At 43.7% G+C, this 20,771-nt stretch overlaps 2 protein-coding genes across 7 annotated transcripts in view; one reads left to right on the top strand and one right to left on the bottom strand.

Moving 5' to 3' along the window:
• Window positions 1-20,290, bottom strand: part of PKNOX2 (PBX/knotted 1 homeobox 2) — a 315,083-nt gene extending 294,793 nt beyond the window's left edge. For both annotated transcript variants that reach the window (XM_034666040.1, XM_034666041.1), the window contains exons 1-2: window positions 19,445-20,290; window positions 14,472-14,611 (exon numbers count right to left, since the gene is read on the bottom strand). The gene's annotated coding sequence lies outside the window, so the exon portion shown is untranslated. The remainder of the gene's footprint in view (window positions 1-14,471; window positions 14,612-19,444) is intronic.
• A 231-nt stretch (window positions 20,291-20,521) lies between these two features.
• The window catches only part of TMEM218 (transmembrane protein 218), a 29,374-nt gene continuing 29,124 nt past the window's right edge, over window positions 20,522-20,771 (top strand). For 4 of the 5 annotated variants that reach the window (XR_002143675.2, XR_004627068.1, XR_004627067.1 and 1 more), the window contains exon 1: window positions 20,522-20,663. The gene's annotated coding sequence lies outside the window, so the exon portion shown is untranslated. Of the gene's footprint in view, window positions 20,696-20,771 lie in introns of all 5 variants that reach the window. The other variant, XM_011230754.3, reaches the window with a different exon arrangement.

Here is a 20,771-nt window from a genome sequence, read left to right as displayed (position 1 = left end):
GACTAGTGATGCTAGTGCACCCAAAGTCCACAATGTAAGACAAAAAATTAAAAACATACTACCTGTCTGTGAACAGTATGCCAGCTGCCCCTTCCCTTGTTCACATTTCTCTGTAACTAAACACCAGTTAATCTTCTGCTAGCAGAAGGAATGGACTCAGAAAAAGCAAGGGAGGTAAATGGGCAAAGACTTATGTTTTCTTACCCTTGTAACTAGGCGGGACCTCAAGAATCCAGAAGCCAGGAACCCCCTTTGGCCCAGGTCCATCCTCGCTGCAAGGAGATATGAGAGATATGTCCCACCCAGCAAGGTAAGGTGGAAGTAAAGGAGTGGTGTGTGTGTGTGTGTGTGTGTGTGTGTGTGTGTGTGTGTGTGTGTGAGGGGGGAGTGGGGACAGGGAGAGACAGATAGAGACAGAGAATGTGTTTCCATCTCGGGCATGGAACAGCCCAAGATCTGACAGAGATACAGATTCTATTCTTTCCATTCACTCAAGCACCAGATGGAGCAAGAGATCTTTATAGCACTTGTGGGGAGGGGGTTACTTACATCTGGGGGAGCAGCTTTGTCTGCCTCTGAGCCAGATGCCACAATGATTTGGGCATCTTGCTCTGCCTTCTACTCTCCAGCTTGTCTGGCTCTCCCCTCATCTGACTCTCCTGCTTGATATTTTTCTGTAACAAAAACTTGCTCCCTTCCTTGGGCCTTGACCCAGCCCATCTCCTCTCCATACCCCTCTCCCCCATCTCCAGAGTCCTTTCACCCCTTCAGGGTCTAGATGGGTCTCTGTGTTAGCTTCACACATGCAGACACTGAAGCAGATGAGGCTCCAAAGAGAGCAAAACTGATGCAATGGTACTTGTCTTGGAAAGTATGTGCCCTAGGAAAAGGCTGTGGAATGTTCGGGAAGGTCACTCAGAGGCTGACCAGAGGCTGAAATGCCCAGAGTTCTCTCTCTTCCCACTCAAAGAAAAATACAGAACTATGTCTAAAGGAGCATAAGTAAATTATAATGTGAATTCACCAACCTACCTTTTCCATAAAATGTACTGAGCTCCTACTATGTAGCATGTAAGTATGTTCAGAAGGCAGGTTCCAAAATGAGTAAGATGTAATCCTTGGTGTCTAAGAGCTTACAGTCTAGTAAAAAGGTAAGACTTGCATACCAGTATGGATGATGTAGAGTGTAACACGGTAAGGGCAATAAAAAAGTTACCCCAAATGCTCAGATTGTTCAGAGCAGAGAAAGTCACATTAGAAGGAAGAGTCAAAGGTTTCCTGAGCCACATAACTTTTGAAACGGCTTGCAACTAATGGACAGAATTTGTCACTCTACTTTAAAAATTAATTTTAATGTATTTAATATATTTGAATACAATGTAAGGCATTCAATATACTGAATAACATTTTTAAAAGATGATCAATATTCCTACTGCTTTTTTAAAAAACTGCATGAAATAAGAAATCAAGATTCCCCTTTTACCCATCTCATTCCATCCCCCCACCTAACCCCCAAACTAACCACTTTAACAGTTTGGTGTGAATCAGCCCTAATCTTTGGATGGAAATGATTTTAACAAAAAGAGAAGAAGAGTATCCCAGGTAAAGACCGGAGGGGAGAAGAAAAAAGGCAAGTTGGGTGCCCGGTGTGTGTGGCCGAAGTAGAGATGAGAGATGACATCACAACAGGGGGCCAGAGTCATGTCACAGAAGGTCCTCAGTGGAGGAGTCTGGCATTTGGGATATTATTCAATAGGCAGTGCTAGATAAGAAATGGTCGAAGGAGTTAGGGATTTTTAACTAGAGTAAGAGAAGATCTGGGGGCACATGGTAGCAATAATTCAATTATATAAAGTGCTATCATGTGCAAGAAAGATTAGGTTCTTAATTTGAGGATCCCCAGGTCAGAACTTGGGTCAATAACTTGAAGTTTCAGGAGTGGTATTTCAGCTCTATATAGATAGGGAAGGACTTGCTAACAGACCTCTGTCATAATAGAACAGGTGACCTGGGGAAGAGTAAGTACCTCTCCACTGCAGAAGCTCTGGCAGAGGCCCGGTGACCAATCACTGTGGACAGAAGATGTGTGCATCAGGCAGGGAGCAGGGAATTTGTAAAGTCTTTTCTAACATTAGGATTCTACAGTAAAATAAGGAAGCAGTGAAGGATTTTTAACTGAGGAGTTATATAATTGGAGCCATGCTTTAGAAAGATTAATCTGGCAGAAACATATGGATTGGGTCAAAGTAGAAACAAACTTAAAACAGATGAGTGTGTGGCTGATAGAATAGCTCAATCAAAAGCAATTAGGACTCCAGTTAAACATGGTGGACTAGGCATGCTTGTTATTTGTACTCCCTCATAAAATACAACTAAAATGACTGCACGAATAAAAAGGACATGAATCCACAAAGACAAAGACTATGCAAGAGGAGACAACAGCAGATGGAGGTGTCAACAAAATCTGACTTGGAACTGGAAGCGCCAGGTGCCCGCTTAGGCCAAGGACCTGGCTGAGGCTGGAAATGGGCAGCCAGGTAGCCGCCCAAAACCACCCCCCGCCAAATCCCCAGCAGATGATGGGACATCCCTGGAGAGAGTGAATTGGAGGAGGCACATGAGGGACAAGAGTCACAGCTAAACAATGAGGTACCATTTTGAAACCAGAGGAGTTAAGGGAAAGATTAGACACCGAATGGGGAGATCCTGTGGTCCCCTTCCCTGGCTAGGGTCGTGGAATGCTAGCAGCCAGGCTCATACTCACCTCCGGAGGGAAAAGACTAGAGAATTCGTTTCTTGGGCAACTTAGCAGCTCAAGAGAAAAGACTAATCAACACTGAGATTTGGGGGGCCCCCAAATAAATGGTCAGAACCCTGACTAATCAGTCTGCTATAGGCCCACTAGTCACCAAGACTAAGTACCCCCACACCGCTTGCAAACACACACACAGACGCATGCACACACGCACGCACATACAGATCCTCTTCCTGAGCCTTAGGGCATCATTTTTAAATACACTACCAGGCAATAATTACTGAAAATTTTAGTGAAATCTCTAACACAAAACACCGAACAATCAAAATAAAGGAATTTTAAGGAAACGGGCAACGCAGAAAGAAAAATTCAAAAATAGAGTTACTAAAACTTAAGAGAATCAAGGGATGACACTGTCTTCATAAAAAAAAAAAAAAAGAGGATGCCGTGGAAGAGAACAGAGAGCAGGAAAGAGCTTTTTCACAATGAAATAAAATATCTCAAATAAAACACTAAACAGAAAAGCTGGAAGACGGCTGGGAAGCTCTCACCAGAAATAGAGCAAAACAAAAAACAAAATGGAAAATAGAAGGAAAGGGGGAAGAACATTTGAGGATCCACCTAGAAGGTCCCCAATCTAACTAATAGGAATTCCAGAAGGAGAGGACAGAGAATTGATGCGAAGAAATAATGTTAGAGCACTTCCCAGAACTAGAGCCCACAGTTGCCCAGGCTGACAGGGTCTATGGGTGCCCAGCACTACAAACGACAAAGTGGCACGAGGGATTGTCACTGAGAAATGGCAGAAGATCAGGTAACTAAACCCTATTCACGGAAGCATTATTCATAATAGCCAAAAAGTGTAAACAACTCAAATATCCATCTACTTCTCCATGCATAAACAAAATGTGGTGTTCATACAGCAGAATATGATTTGGCAACACGAAGGAATGAGCACTGCGACATGCTACAACACGGAGGAACCTTGACGAGGTTGTCTAAGTACAAGAAGCTGGTCGCAAAAGACCACATATGTGTGCTTCCATTTCTATGAAATGTCCAGAAGAGGCAACTCCACAGAGACAGTGGGAGACTGGAGGTGGCCTAGGGGTGGAGTGGAGGTGGTTGAAGGGAAGTGAGTTTGGACTGCTAATGGGTCCAAGGTCAGTTTCTTTTGGAGATAATCAAATGTTTTAAAATTGATTGGTGTGATGGTTGCACAACTCTGTAAATATACTAAAAACTATGGATTGTACACTTTCAGTGAGCGAATTATATGATACATGAATTATATGTCAATAAAACATACATTAAAGAGAGAGAAGGAAGGAAGGAGAGAGGAAGGGAGAGAGAAAGAAAGAAAGAATCCTTAAAACTTCCAGAGAGGAAAAAAGTTGCAGACAAAGGAATAGGAATAAGAATGGCATTGGACTTTTTAACACCAGGCCTAGATATAAAAGAGGTGGTAGCACAAGGTCTTTAAATTTTTGAGGGGTGCCTGGCTGGCTGAGTCAGTAGAGCATGCGACTCTTGCTCTAAGGGTCTCAGGGTCTTGAGTTCAAGCCCCATGTTGGCTGTGGACCCTACTTAAAAAATAATAAAATAAACAAATTTTGGAGGAAAAGTGACTTTTAACTAACATTTCCATATCTTGACAAATTCTGAATCAGAGTTGAACAAAAACATTTTCAAAAATACAAATACTAAAAAATTGTTCCTGTAAATCCTTTCTGTGAAGGCTTAGAGAAGATATGAATATCATTGAAATAGGCAGTAAACTAGGAAAGAAGAAGATATGAGACCCAGGAATTCAGAAGCTCACACGGGCGAAGAACGAAAGGAATTCCCAAAATGCTGACGCAAAGTGCCACGGGCCTTAAGACTGACCTGTCCAGATTGGAGCAGGAAGAGAGATGATCTGGGTGGCAAATCTCAGGAAAAATAAAACAAAAGTGAACTGCTGTGGAACTGATAAATTACCTTATACCCATGGCCAAACTGGAGGGAATTTATAGTTCTAGAAAATTTGGGGGCAGAGTTGGTGATAGGCACATATCAAACTAGGCAAACTTTTAAAACACCAATATTAACTAAAAAAATAATCTATACAGAAGGGAAATGTAATCACAGTACATGACAGGGCTTAGCTGCAATGTTTCCAAAGTCATAATACTATAAATACTGAATGCCAATTTAACCCAAAATTATCTAGTAACTAAATTAGGAGGCTCGAGGAAGAGAAGTGGGTATTTTTGTGTTGGAATATGTTAGAGAGTTAAACTAACATCTGCCAGAGGAAGAAGACAATGATGTTGGCAAAGTTGGGGAGGTGGAATCAAGCATGAGAAGCATAATGCTGTTTAGAAAACACAGACTAGATACAGGAAGAGAAATTTAATTTCAGAAAGGTCATCAGGCCTTGATTTAGAGCAGTGGCTGGAGGGGATGGATTCTGGAGGATGTGGAAGCTGGGCTGAGGACCCAGTAAATGTGTAGGACAAGGAGAAAGGAAGCCTAAAACCAACAAGAAACAGACAAAATCATTCCATGGTTTTAAGCCTGGGTTACCATGATAACGGTGTTCGGGGAGAAAGCAAAGCTGGAGAAAGTTGGCTGCATGGAAGGAAGATAAAGGTGGCTTCGCTGTGTTCTGGGCAGTGGGGTCCCTTTGGCCACGCCCTCCTTGGCCGCACCCTCTGTGGCTTCGGGAGGCACTGCAGCTGGGTAGCAAACAGAAGCTGAGAGCATCTCAAATGTGTGAGGTTCTGGGTCTCAGAAATCACTTAAATTAATTCCTCTGATGTTCAGCTAATCAAATCAAAGCCTGGAGAAATTAATCCGAGGGCGGAAACAGTTAACCAAGGGATGGTCAACAACAGTGTTAAGGGACTCACAGAAGTAAAGGGCTGAAGACCAAGAAAAGGCCATTGGATCGGGCAATTAGGTGAGCACCAGGAAAATCAGTGCCCCGGCGTGGAGGGGAAACAGCCACAGTGTGCCCTGTGAAAAGTGATGTGGGGGCTGGGGGAGAGGATTCTTCCTGCTAGCGCCTCGCAATTAGTCAGGGCTCCACAAATATTAGTTGTTGTGGGTTGTTGTGGTTGTTGTTGTTGTTGTTGTTGTTTTTCAGAGAAACATGATTTAAATGAAAAAAAAAAAAGGCTGGTAGCTTTGTGAGGACAGCTAAATACTTAAAGATGTTTGAAGACAAAAAGGCGTCCTAGAACTGGCATCTAGACAGAGGGGAAGGCCAGGCAGTGACAATGGCTAGCGGAGCTGAGAAGAGCAACGGCTGAGGGAAGTGAGCGCCAGAGTACCTGGGCGGACTTTATAAAAGGACCTGAGTGCAACAATTAGTTGTGGAAAAGAGGACAAGTCCAGACTGAAGGAGAAGAGAAAAGGATCGGGGGGGGGGGCACCCAGATGAATTTTGAAAGGGAAGAAAGGGATAGTGAAAAACCCTAGATTGGGTGAGTTCTTTTGATGGGAACTGGGAGGCATAAACCATCAAATGGAAGTAGGTATCTGCAGGGGGCTGTTGCAAGCTGGAAGAAGCTGGAAAAGCTTTGGAACAGTGGTTCTAGGCCAGGAGTAATTTTGCCCGCTACCCTCGCTCCCATCCTCATCCCCTGGAAGAACTTTGGTAATGTCTGAAGACATGATTATTACTATTATTATTTTGCTGTCACAGTGGGGGAGGAGGTGCCACTGGCATCTAGTGGCATTTCATGGAGGTCAGGATGCTGCTAAACACAGGCCAGCTCCCTGCAACAAAGAGTGATGAGGTCCCAAACGTTAATTGTACCCAGATGGAGTAACCTTGCTTTAGAACAACTATTGCGATTTCACTAAGCAGTCAACAAGAAATGTGTAGGAGGATTGCTCAGCAGCTGCACAGGCCAACCCAAGCTTAAATAACATAAATCTGAATCTGACTGGTATGGTTTTCTGAAGCTTTCTAGTTACATTAAGCAGAGAGAGCTCATATAAGTAGAATGTCTCATTTTGAAGGGCTTTACAAACATTGTCATGAATCAATTGCTAAAGGTATAAATATCTAACATTTATTACTTTAAACAAATCTCTGAGGTAGGAATCTTTTTTCAGGCTTTCCACTGAGGAAACAAAAACACAGAGGTGTTAAGTAACTTCCCCAAAGTCATACAGCCAGTACACACAGAGAAAGGATTTAAAGCCGGGCAGTTTAACACAAGTATCTATTCTTATCAGGATTCCACGCCTTTAGGGGACCTCTAAAATCAATTCCATTTCTCATTTGACACTCTTCCAATGACCTCCCAATTCTGGAACATGGGTATCCTAGCAAAGGTGTTTCTTTTGACAGCTCTGCACCATATGTCTCTCTTCCCCTTAATACACAGGACTCAGTCTTGAGTTCAACAATCCAAATCCTAAGTGCTAAGGGCTAGGAAGGTGGTTAAGATTTCCTTAGACAGAAGTCAAGTATTTGATGTATGACCTCTGAAATAACTACTTTGAATGAGATCAGCAACCTAACTCCTTAGAAATTCTGCAGATGGCAAGTCCGTTTTGTGAACCAGCATGTTAGCCATGCCCCTCTTTCTGAGATTAGAGTGATTGAGTGCCTCTGAGCATTACTCATTCTATCTATCAAGGCCTTTTTGACTATTAATCCCTGATCATACGCTCTGCTCAGCCGAGGTTTGGAATTATCAACCTCCTAGGGTTGTGTTCATCAGGACTTGGCAGAAGCACTGCGAAGTGTCTACCTTGCATGTGCATGAATTCATGGAGAACTCACAGAAACCTAATGACTGGACTGTGATTGATGCTGTTATGAAAAATGCCCAAGAAACAGATGGGGGATTAGACACTTTCAAGCATCATTAATCCATCCTCAGAACCAGTCTGACCTTTGACCCAGCTCTGGCTCCTGACAGCAAGGGGGCTGTAGGCTTGAGACCTCCTGCCTGTTGTGGCTGGCAGGGGCAAGGCTGCTGCAATGGGAAGTGGAGGTACAAACAGCTTACCTGAAGGACACTGAGAAGAGAAGCAGCTAGGAGGGAGCCAAGGGACCAAGATACCGGACAGGGAAAGACCGCATCCCTGCTCCAATCCCATCATTCCTCTCCCCAGCCTCTGTCAGCTCTGCCTCTAGGTCAAGGGGCTCACGGAAGGCTCCAGGCCTCCCACCTTCCAGCTCCCTCCTTTCTTTCTAGTTCTTCTCATGGCTCCATCATCTGGCTCATGTTCCCCACTCCCCCATCCTAGCTGCCCTTACCAACATTCAATCCACATCCTCCAAGTCACTGTTTTCCTTGTACACTCACTCCCAGAATGTCTCTCAATTACATATTGACATAGGAGAAAGGCAGGTCCAGGATTGGAGAATGTTTTTATTTCTATTTTCACTACTAACGTATTTAGGTTTTTTCCCCCCGATCATGATTCTGGTTGTTGCTTAAGTACTTATTAGATAGAACTTATTCTTCTAATCACTTTTTGTGCTTCCCCAACAATTCACATCTGATGATTCCTGTTCACTCTATAGCTGAGATAAAATCATCAAGATTTCAAACACTAGAACCTTCAGTTGACCCTCACTGAGTAACGGATATTTGGGACTTTGAGATTGAGCATGATGGGGGTTACAAATCTCATTCGGGGCAAGTGGCTCCACTTAATCTGGTCTTATATCCCTTGCCATTAGAAAAGCCTTGTTTCATATAACTTAAATGCATCATGCTGCTGTGCTCTCCAGAAATCCAGATTTTCATCACAGTATCCCTCTGGGAAGTGTCTCTCAGCCCTCTACAAGAGTCACCAGCCCAGCCTTCTCATGCTGTAGTAAGAGGATCTGGGACAGGGAGTAAATTTCATCTGTTCTTCCCCCCCCACCCCCGACATCAAGGGGGAGAAGGGGCTTTATCAAAGGTACCTGAGAGAAAAGGCCAAGGATAGAGCCCCAAAGCTCTGATTCCCAAACCTCTGCACCTCCGACGGCTATACACAGAGGGCTTACCCCCTTCCCGAACCTCCATGCTAGTCCTTGGCCACTGCCAAGTGTCATTCTCCGTTGTCACTCCCTTTCTCTGATCTACCCCCTCCAGTAGCTCTAACACTGAAGTTAGTGTTCGCTAGCTGGTTTACTTTGTCTTTGATTCTAACTCCCCGTTACCAGGCCTGCTCAGGTCCCTTTCTTAACCAACAGCCCTGCTTTCACCAGCATCTCGTGTTGGCTGGTTCTGAGAAGGATATAGTTGTGCATGTCTGAAGCTGTTCACATCTTGATTTCCTGTCAGGACGATCAAAACTGCTTTCTACCAGGAGCTAAAGAAAGATGATCTGGCCAGGGCTCCTCTCGGGCAGAAGACAGAGCCCCCAGGGTGCCTCTACACTCTTTAAATTATTTGGACTTTGAAGTGATCTGTTTAGACTCTTAGGCTAACTGAGGGCTGAGAGATAGAATGTCTGCTGCTCTTAGTTTCTTCTAGGCGCTCCATAAGGAAAAGAAAAAAAGAGGAGTCCATGAGACCCCCTATCCTAGTGACCTGGCTGAAGAAGAGGTGTCACCTGCCAGGTCAGCCTTTCACCTAGCTATCACGGAGGCTTCTTGGAATACTTCCGATCCAAAGAAGGACCTAGAGCAAGGAATGTATATGGTAGGTGCCCAGCCAGTATTTGTTAAATAAATGAAAAAGAAGTTTTAATATCTTACAGTATCTCTTCACTATTGAGATTACCCTCACTCTGAAGTAGATTGAGGCTAAAAGAGACAGAAAAGAAATTAAAATGCATTTGGCACCGAGACAGAGTAAAGCTGTGTCTAAACATGAGATGGAAATCTCATCTTCTCTTAGCGCTCCAGATACTCCACGTGCAAGGACTCGGGGGCTGATACTGGCACACGGAAGAAAATGAAAACTTATTTCTTAGACCTCCAGCCCAGTGAGAGTGTTCCATCTCCATGATCCAAAGAACATCTAGGCCTATTTCTGACCAAAAGAGAGAGATAAAAATTCCTTCTCGGGAAGCCCAAATTTTTGCAGAGCTGAAGAACTTGCTATATCACAGCTTTAGCTAAACAACACGAGCTTGATTATCAAATATTAGAATTGGAAGAAACAAGCATTGATGCAAGTAAAAGAATATTCGGCTGCTGATTTAAAGACAAGCGAATCGCTAAATATTTTTATTAGCAACAAATTTGCTGCTTGCTGGAACTAATTTCACGCCCTGTAGATATGGTGCTTAAGTTGGAAATGGCGTTAAATTGCTCTCTCCTTGAGGCGGGTAAGGCTTCTGGTGGCAACCACCGCTAGATGGCACAGACAAGGCAGCTCCACTAAGATAGGCAGCTTTGGGGCCAATCATAGGAAAGTCCAGAGGAAGTTCCGCCCTACATTTCCCCACCTTCCAAAGACAGGTTTGTCTCTCAAACATCCAACCCTTTTAAAAAAGGGGGTTGACTAGAAAGAACCATTCCTCGCAAGGTTCTTGAATTTCCCAGTTCAGCCTTTTCTCTAAACTCATACACCTCTGGTTCATACATCCAATTGGTCAACCAATTGTAATTTATATAGTTTCTTGTGTGTTAGTCCTGTCTCTTCAACGGTACCATATAGCTTCTAGAAAGGAAAGATTACATTTTATCACCAGAATGGAAACCACAGTGAACCAACAGGTACAACTTGCAGGTTGGGGAGCTAGAATAGAAGAACTGAGATCAAGATGGTAGCGCAAAGGAAGACAGCAGGTTAGACCAGGATGGAACAGAGCACACAGAGGCCACTGGAGCCCCCAGGGAAAGGAAAGCAGGCGAACAATCGAAAATGAAGACAAGGCCAGCTCTGAGAGTCAGGGAATGGCTGGGGATCAGAAGCCACAGCCAGAGGACACATTAAGGAGTAAAAGTCAGAGCAGGCTGTGGGTGAACAAATAGACAACAGAACGCAGAGCACAAATGCCTAAGGAGAAAAAAAGGCAAGAGGCCAGAAGTCAAAGCAGCAGTCAGGAAATGTGTAGAAGCTAAAGAATTAGAAGCACAACAAACACAGGAAGATTGAGGTGCTTATTAAACAGACGCTTACGGTCAGTTACTACTAAGGCAGACGCAGGCTCACTAAGAATAAGCTTTGCCCAAATGAACTCATTTCCCTGTACAGTAGAATTATGACGTTGATAAATTAGATCATTCCACTGATTCTTTTGCTTAAAGACTTCTGAGTTGGCTACAGAATGAAGCCCAAACTCTTCAACACGGAGGTCCAGACCCTTCACACTCCCCATCCCACGCCCTCCCGTTTCCCATTGCATCACTCCTGTCCCTGAACCTGGCATTCCACCCATATTAGGATATTTGCTCTTCCCGAACCATTCCAAAGACATGCATTCCTCTGTGGTTGGCTTATCCCATTTCTTCACTCGGAATATCCCCCATCTCCATGCTGTACTCATTTCACAAAAATACTGCATATCTATCTCTCAAGGCTTAGTTAATGTCACTTCTTCGGTGACGACTTTCTCCTTTTTCCCCCATGAAGAAGTAATCTCCCTTTCCTCCAGGTCCTCTGTAAACTTTGCTCATACTGCTAATGTGGAATATGATGTAATATATATGATACCTATCATATTTTACGTTGAAAAACATATATACCTCTAATACAAATTAGACGTAATGCATATTTAATTATATACATATTAATTTGGAGCTGGTGTATATATGGTTATCACCTCTGCTAAATTGTGAGCTCTTTAAGACAACACTGATGCCTTGATCATTTTTGTGTCCACAGCACCTAACACAGAACCTAGCAGATAGGGGGTCAGCAATAAACATTTATTGATTTGAATGGGCGTCAACGCCAAACACATATATCTTCAAAGTTATCATTATGAATAATGCTGTAAAATGGGTCATTAGGCAAAACTGAAGCTGTCTGAACACATACCCAGACAAGAAGGAGGTTTCCAATGCTGCCAAGTTTTATGCTAGACAACATTTTTAATAATGATCTGAATTAACATACAAAGAATGTTTATCAAATGTGCAAGGAGACCCACTAATATCATAGGGAAAAGAGTCAAGACTTTAACAATGAACCTAACAGGCTGCAATCTAGTAGTCTGGAAAACTAACAAGATAAAATTGAAGTAAATGTAAAGTCCTATATTTAGATTTCAAAAATAAATTGCACATACCGAGCAGGGCAGAGATTTCACTTGGCAGTAATAAATGCGCTGAAGAGTTAGAAGCTTCAGTTAATCATAAGCTTTGAAAGCAGACAGTGAGATGTGACCAGTGACCATCTAAGGACACGAGTCCCTGATGGTTGTGGAGAGTCCTGCTCAAAAGAAGCAGGAATAGCGTCACTCTCCTCCAAGCTTATGTGATGTATTATGAGGTATTCTAGCACCAGATTCTAAAAGATGCTTTAATAAGCCACAGTTCAAGTCCAGCCTAAAAACAAACAAATGAACAAACAGACCACAGTTTATCCAGATTGCTGTGACCAGATGGTAAAGGAGTCTAGAAATGATAAAATAAATCAAGAACAAGGGAACTCTGTGTGTGCTTAACTTGGAAAGCTAAAAACTAAGGGAAGGCTTCCTTGGTATCTTCAAATATTTTTAAAGTGGCCTCTTATATGTTGCTACAAATGGCAAAGCTAGACCCAGTGAGTATGAATTATGAGGAGGTGGAGTTTGGCTCAGTGTAAGAAAGACCTTTATAAGATTTACAGCCATTGAACAATCAAGTGGGTAGCTCTGGGAGGTTGAGAGCTCTCCAACCCTGAACAGAGTCCAGCAGAGGCCAGATGACTAGGTAGATATCTGTAAGAGACTTACAGAAGAGATTGTTTATATACACAAAATATAAATACCTTCCCTTGTGAAATTTCTCAGTGGCTCCTCAGAATCTGTGGAATAATTATCTAAATTCCTCATCATGTCGGGGCACCTGGGTAGCTCAGTCAGTTAAGCATCTGCCTTTGGCTCAGGTCATGATCTCGGGGTCCTGGGATCTAGTCCCACACTGGGTTCCCTGCTCAGTGGGGAGGGAGTCTGCTTGTCCATCTCTCTCTACCCCTCCCCCTGCTTGCTCTCTCTGTCTCTTCCTCAAATAAATAAAAATCTTTAAATTCCTCATCATGTCATACAAGCCCTTCATGACACAGATCCCAATGACCCCCCCCCTTCATCTTCTGCTCTTACCCACCTCCCATGCCTTCGGCCCCAGCACATTCCATACCACAGATGCTCTGAACTCCTCTCCTGTCCCCTATTTGTTATTCTCTCTCATACCACTAAATATTTGCACGTACTGTTCCTTGTGCCTGGAACCCTTTCCATCTTATCCTCTGTGGCTAATTTCCAGTCATCCATAAAGACCCTATCCAAGAGTCAACCTTCCCTGACTCCTCTATTTCCTGCCCTGTACTCAGGAAGCACCCCAGATTGCCCTCTGATGCAGCCTTTATTGCAGAGTGTTTTTTCTTGTTTGTCTCAAACAGCAGAATGTGAACAATTTGAAAAAAAAAAAAAGACTATGTCTCATCTCTGTACCTCCCATTTCTAGAACATTGCCTGATGGATGGCAGATGTTCAGTTTTTGAAGTGAATTGCATCAGGCCTTTATTCCTTAGGTCAAAACACAACCAAGGGTCAGACAGAATCTAGAGTTCACTAAATGGGCAATCATCTCCAGAAACAAGGGTTCAGAGAAATGACCAATTCAGGGAATGGCCGTCCTTCTCAACCGTGGCCCACCTAAATAATTACACAGCGTTCTTTCTTTTTCTTTAAGGAATCTGGTGTCACTGGCTTCATTCCTCAAGCCCCCTGCCCTTTGTCACTCCCCTCCTTTCTTCTCCTTGTCCCCCAGTTACATGCTCCCTGACTCCCCTATCTCAACCAGGGAAATATGTTGGCAAAGCAATCAAAGAACCAATTCTATTTATCATCATTTCTTTATTAGATTAACTTAAATCACATCTACTGCCTTCAGGACCTCTGAGTTTGTTACAAACTCATGTTAATATTTTCTATCGAGGCTAGTTTGGCAAGTGTCCCAAAGGTTAGCAAAACACGGTTCAGGGGCAGAAAATCCCAGAAATGAAATCCTCAAGGCTTCTTTTCCTCCTTATGGACAGGGCTCCTGGCCATTAAAAAACGTGGAATACTTGTGAGACTCTCCTCTCAAGCTGGGCCATACCTAGATATTTGTTTGCTTCTGAGAGAGTTACATTCCTAATCCCGATTTACCTCTTCGATCTCCTTCCTAAGTATGACGTCTTTCAATCCCAGAACACAGCACCAACCTATAAAAAGCCTTTCAATTTGAGTAGCTGGGAGCTCAAATAAGATGTGTGCCCATATTTTAAAATCTCCCCATTCTGGCCATCTCCACTCACTCAGAGCCCAAGAACAGTGGCTACACTACCTACAAGCTCAGCTTGACCCTGTTCCAAAATGCCAAGGAAGCATGGGGCTCAGGCCTGTCACGGGCTGTAACAATGCCTCAACACATCTGCTAATCCAGAAACCCCATGGTTCTTCTAATACTCTCACACTTTCCCAGAAAGCATGGTGAGTTTCCTTCTCCCGCCCACCAAATGTTCCTATAGGGGCTCCAGCTGAGTTTTGCCATATATATCCTCCCTACAGCTGCCTGGTGTGTGCCTCTCAGGCTGCCGGCCTCTCCTTCACAGGAATTGGGGAAATCAGAACTCACAGAATCCTTCTCTTGCTGGTTGGCTGCTTTCTGTCAGCTCTGCAGAAAAGAACGCCTGGACAGTGAGCCCAGAGGCTGGGGCCAGTGGCAAACAGTGGCAGATCCTTCTGCTGTTCGAGGCTTTATATCCTCCTCCCAGTCTGCAGGAGAACAAAGGGACATTAAACTCCACCTTATCATCACCCTTGGCGCTCTCCAGGAGAGGATGCCATTTTACAAAGAACAAAGAAATCCCACCCCTAACCCCACTAGAGATGAGGAGAAAAGAAATGAGCCCTCTCACTCCACATACTGGGGAGGAATCACCAAAAACTGGTTAAGGGCTTGGTATTATGGGAATCAGGCCCCATTCTGACCATAGGTTGTACGAACTGGTATTTGGCATACTCATTCTGTGGTTGATATTGGCAAGTCTAATCAAGTCACTCCTTTGCTCAAAAAGCTTCCAACTGGCTTCCCATGTCACTCAAAGGAAAGCTCAAGGCCTCCCAGGCCCCCTGTGCACTTCCCCTAGCTCCAACCACACTGGCCTCCTTTGCTCTTCTTTTGCACAATGCCTGCAGACCTCCCCTCCAACGGCCTTTTGCCTGCTGGGCCTGTGGCTCTTCACTCTCTCACTTCCTTCAGGCCACTGCTGGATGTCACCTCAATGGAGAGGTCTTCCTTCAAGGCCCTGTGTAAAATAACACCCCTCAATCTACATGCCCCTCATTATTCTTTATTCCTTCATCCTGCTTTTCTTCTTCATAGCACTTGAAACCAGCAGGTGGCTCACATATTTATTTGTTGATTATCTGGCTTCTCCCACTAGAATGTAAGTTCCACGACAGCAGGGACTTTTTTTGTTCATTCTTTATCCCCACAGTCTGGAACAGTGCAAGGCATCCGGTAATACTCAGTATAAATATTTGTCAAATAAATGAGCCCATGAACGAATGGTCCTACCCTAGGCATCCACACTAATGACATATGATCACTTGCCTTGAGCCAACCAGTACGCAGTGCCTGACCAGGCAACGGAGTCTCTTGCCCTCCGGCCCAGCTCCTCTCCTATTTTCCAGAACTCCAGCTTTTCAAATGATTACTAGCATAAACTGCATTCAGCTGCTTCTCTGCCAACCAGCTTTTTCCTGTTCTTCAGCTTAAGGAATAGACCTTAGAACGCCTTCCAGCATGAGAAACCTTCCCAGCTCTCAAATATGCCAAATGGACTCAATCTTTCTGCGACTAAAACATTTAATTTGCTTCTTCCTTGTGTGAGCGAAGCAGTCCTTTTAGAAAATAGACAAAATACCTGGCTCTCAGTTGTTAAGCCAACAGGTTGAATTTTCTCTGAAGGACATTCTGATTTGTTAAGAATGGACGAATAATTCAGAAATCAAAAGCCTGATATTTGTCTCATCCGTTTCAGAGTCCCACCAAAGAGGGAACTCGCTCCCTTCCCCAGACCCGGGGAAGCAGAGGCTTTCGTAAGACACAATGCTGCACCAATGCTTAAGGAGGCTGTGCAGGTTTGCTTCCTATCCTATTGTCTTATCCTGTCAGCTCCCTCATCTTCCAGAACCCAGGCTCAATAATTTACAGCGGAAAGACGTTTAATAAATAAACGGCCAGATTGGAGCTGTCAGCTCTGCACAATGGGGCTGTTTGCATCTTTCGCTCGGCTCTGGCACCCACTCTCCCGGCTTGCCTCGGCTAAAACAATCCCATTTGCTATTTTCTTAAAATTCGTTCCTCTGCAGTTTCTATTAATCAGAACATTCTTTGGAGAGAATTATACTGGGATTTCATCACCGTTGGAGTTCAACCGTTATGTGAATCTGATGAATTTTTATCACCTCTATGAGTGGCAGAGAAGGTTAAAAAAAAAAAAACTTGGGTGGGCTGAGGAAAGTAGGCAGAGAGTTCTCCCCTTATATCAGCTGAGGTCTCACAGACCTGAGAACCCAGGTCAGTCCTTCCCTGCCACACATCTGAGCAGCTTTCTCCCACAGCCACATCTCTTTTTTAGATATCTATCATTCTGAATCTTCTTGGGTCATGGGCTCTTGAAAATCTGAAGAAAGCTATGGCTACTTTCCCCAGAAAAGCCTACATAGGCACATACCCACCCCTCTTTGCACATATGGTCCATCCGAGGACTCCAGAGTAATTACTCTGCGTCCTATGGCTTCCTAATCATCCTGATCTCTCTGAAGAAACTTAGACTGGAACAGAAACTCAGCCACCTCTGAATTCCTTTGTGAAGGAGAAAAAGAGACTTTTTAAAAGAGAAAAAGAATGTAGAAGTGAGAAGGTTTTTCATCATGTTTATATACCTTTTGAGAAATGAGGGGGGGAAAAGGAAAAACAGAAGACAACTCATACTGGCTGAAATAATGCAAGTCCAAGAATCCATCAACTGCTTATAGTGCACCGTATTTGTCTGGATGAGACTTGGGATCAGAATTAAGAAAGATCTGATGAGTTCTCCTTGCCTCCAGACTATACAACACCTATCCTATCCTAAGTAAGATAAGCTCTACATGAGAAAAGACACAGCATGGATGAAGGAAACCTTGGACCGATGGAACTAGGATTCTAATACCAGCTCTGTCCACAGACTACATGGTTTTAGGCAAAAATAATTTGTCTCTATCCATGTTAGTCTTTGTTTTGTTTTTTATTAACATGATTTCCAAAGTTTGTTTCAGTTCCCACATTCCATGGGACCTGATTCATCAGAGACCTCTTTTTTTTTTTTAAGATTTTATTTATTTATTTATTTATTTATTTATTTATTTATTTGAGAGAGACCGAGAGAGTGTGTGTGAGAGAGAGATCATGAGCAGGGGGCAGAGAGAGAGGGGGAAGCAGATTCCCCGTTGAGCAGGGAGCCCGATGTGGGACTTGATCCCAGGACCTTGGGATTATGACCTGAACTGAAGGCAGATGCTTGACCCACTGAGCCACCCAGGCACCATCATTAGGGACTTCTAAGATAGTAAGGCTCAAAACTTTTTCTTAAGGGCCCAGCAGTAAATATTTCAGGCTGAGGGGCCACACAGTCTCTGTATTAATTATTCGGCTCTGATGTTGTAAAGTCAAAGCAGCCATAGACAACCTGCGAGAACACCTATGTTCCAGTAAAACTTTACTTACAGACACTGAGACTTGAATTCCATATAGTTTTCACAGTTTTCTTCTTTTGTTTTTCCCCCAAACATTTAAAAATGTAAAATTCATTCTTAGCTTGCAGGTCATACAAACATGGTTGGCCAGATGAGGCCCCCAGACTGTAGTTTGCTGACCCCTGGTCTATAGCATCAAGTAAATATTATGATCTGGAACATCATGGTGGTAATTTTGGATGACCTTAGAAAGCCAGTAACTAGGGTTCAACAAGTGACAATTGTACTGGGGGAAATTTTTGTTTACCCAGTTTCCCAGTTAGCAGAATAGAACAATGGTAGCTTTTGAATCTCAGCTAATAACCAACAATCACTTAGGTTTCGGGTACATTTTCAGATCTATAGAAGCGCTCAAATAATCACACATGAGAAAATGTATATAAAACAATTCAGGACTCTCTGGCAGAAGAAGTTTTGACTATAAAATGGACATGAAAATTTTATGCCATCTCCTGAAATCACTCCTTGCTCCATAGTCTTTTTGTTACCCTACCTCTATCAGACAGCATAACAAATGATTTTACACATTAAAGAAAGAGGCAATTGGGCAGCTGGTTTGTACTGTTATTGCTTGAACTTTTTCGGTTGTTTAGGAGAAAAGAAAATTGTAATTAAACAAATGGTATGCATACATATATGGCACCTAAGTACATTCCACAAGTGTGATATTAGCTGTACATATACAGCAGAGATTTGGAGCAATGTGGAGAGCCACTGAATAACACTCAACAGAGGAGACAATTTTTAAAAGGAGAAAGATTGGATAGTCAAGTAATCAATCTTCTCTAGAGTGAACTTTGATTAAGAGATGGCAAAAGATGGAGCGCTATGGTGACAGCACTTCTCTCAATTTCAATGAGAGGGTAGGATATCATTATTTAATCAGAAAACTAATACCTCCTCCCCGTTAAGGGGTGAGATAGAGGTGGGGCTAGCGGGGAGGGTCCCTTGATGTGAAAGGAAACCTAAAATGTTTTATCCGTTTGGGAAGATGCAAGAGGTTTGGAGTGCCTTCTCAGTCATGCCTTATTCTTAATTTATAATTTAACTAAAGTCAGCTTGATCCTTTGAAGTATAAGGTTAACTTTTCCAATCTCAAACTTTTGAATCTTTCCCCACAAAACATTAAGAACTCAGAACTGGTCCTGACCAGTTGTTCTAAACAGTGTTATTTTCCATTATTTGTCTCCTCTCTGGCTTAGACCAGTTTCCACATTATTCCCCAGATACTCAGTGTTCATTCTTGTCTCAATCTCTTTGTTCAAACTGTTCTCTCTCCCTGGATTCCTTTCCATCTCTGTTCCACCGTTTCCATTCCTACCCACACGCCAGGGCCCAGCATTCATGCTAGCTATACCACGAAGACCCCCAATTAACTCCAGCTAAAACACTATTTCCCCCAAAGAATACGACTGAAGAAGTGCTCTGAAAACTATAAAATGCTCGCCAGATATGAAGTATTATTATTATTATGGGGGACAATTAAGTTTGGCTCATGTTATATCTTGTCTGAAAGTGTTTCCTAATTGCAGTCTATTAAGGAAGGCAGGAATCACTTGGTTTTATTTTATTTTATTTTATTTTATTTTATTTTATTATTTTTTGGTATCCTCATAGGCCCTACCAGTGCTTAGCTACAGCTAACAATTCCAATGAAATGAAATCAAAATCAATCAAAATAGTGGCTTTCTTAACCTCAGAGCTCCGCATTGGGTTAAGTGGTTCAGTTGTTAAACACCTAAGAAATAGTTGGTTAGGACATATGACTACAAATGAAACCTTGAAAGTAAATTTGAGACTTACATTCAGTGGAATTCAACCATTTTCTTCCATTTTACTCATAAAGTTATGATGCAGGAGCTGAATTCCCTAATCAGAGCTTCAGTGTTCCAGGACTGAAGAGTTTGCTTCATGATGTTTCAGAATGTTGTCTAAGGTCAAATGTTCAAGTACGGCAGTTCTCAAATTTGGTATTGTTTGTTTTGAGTAGTGCCTGTTTTCCCTTCCTGATTCAGCCAGGGAGCACGCATCCTCTTCCTATTTCCATTGGTTTGCCTGATTTATGGATGTTTTGGTCTTACGGGCCATACATAGCTTTGGAACAAAATCACAGCGAGTTTTAGTATGCAATTAGGTAAGAGCAGTCTGCTAAAGCATGGACCAGTTCCAGCTGCCCGGAGGTGTGGCTTCAGATTTACTTGACTGACCCTGGCCTCGCTTCCTCAGTCCGTTCCATGAGAAGAATGATTCTTGCCATAGTCTACTTCCTAAGGCTATCGGAAGATCAACTCCAAATAAAACAAGGCGAGGTAAGGATAAATGAAAATATGATGCAGGTACATACAACTTGCTTCGAACTCGGTTCCGTCCGGGGGTGGGATGGGGTGGGAGGTTTCGGGACCCTCAATGACTGGGCCTGACCCCACCTCTCCGAGGCCTAATCTGACTTGCCCCCAGAGTCCCCCCGCCCACCCAAGCCAGTGGGTCGGGGACTGAGATGTCCATCAGACTCCGAAACAGACATTAACGGCTACACTGCTGTACAAATGTCCGGACTTCGAGATGAGGGGAAGGGGTTGCCTTCTTCCGTTTCACAACCTGGCTGTACAGTCTCCACAGTAACAGCGAGGTAGTCCCAGAGAGCAGCTCTCTCCCGCCTAACCACCAGCCCCGAAGCTAGACTGACCAATGGGTCTGTGGGTTACCTAAGAGATGGTGTGATTGACAACGGGGTGGGACGGGAGGCGGAGGCAGAACTCCCTCGATCCAATCAAACTTGAGGCCGGTCTCGGGAACCGACAGCACCGACCAATCGGAGGACGTAACGACATGAGACGTGCTCACCCACCTCGCTCAACGCTTCCGGGAGGCGCTGCGGACATAAGCAAATGAGAAGGAAGCTGGGCGTTGAAAGAGCGGCGCTGATTAGCGAATCTGGAATAGCCAGGATGAAAGCCCACTTGTGATTCGTCATAAGTAGACCTGAAGGCCCTGTGGGCTGGAACCGGCCGGACAGTGAGGTGTGAGTAGGGGACCTGGGAGAGGGAGAGCCAGGTGAGGGGGAGCCGAGGAAAAGGGATGGGGGGGCTGCAAAGGGAGAATGGCGGAGGCTGGGGCTGAAGAGGCTGGA

This window comes from Ailuropoda melanoleuca, chromosome 8, assembly GCF_002007445.2.
Source record: "Ailuropoda melanoleuca isolate Jingjing chromosome 8, ASM200744v2, whole genome shotgun sequence".
NCBI lineage: Eukaryota > Metazoa > Chordata > Mammalia > Carnivora > Ursidae > Ailuropoda > Ailuropoda melanoleuca.
This window is presented reverse-complemented; position numbering and strand designations above follow the sequence as displayed.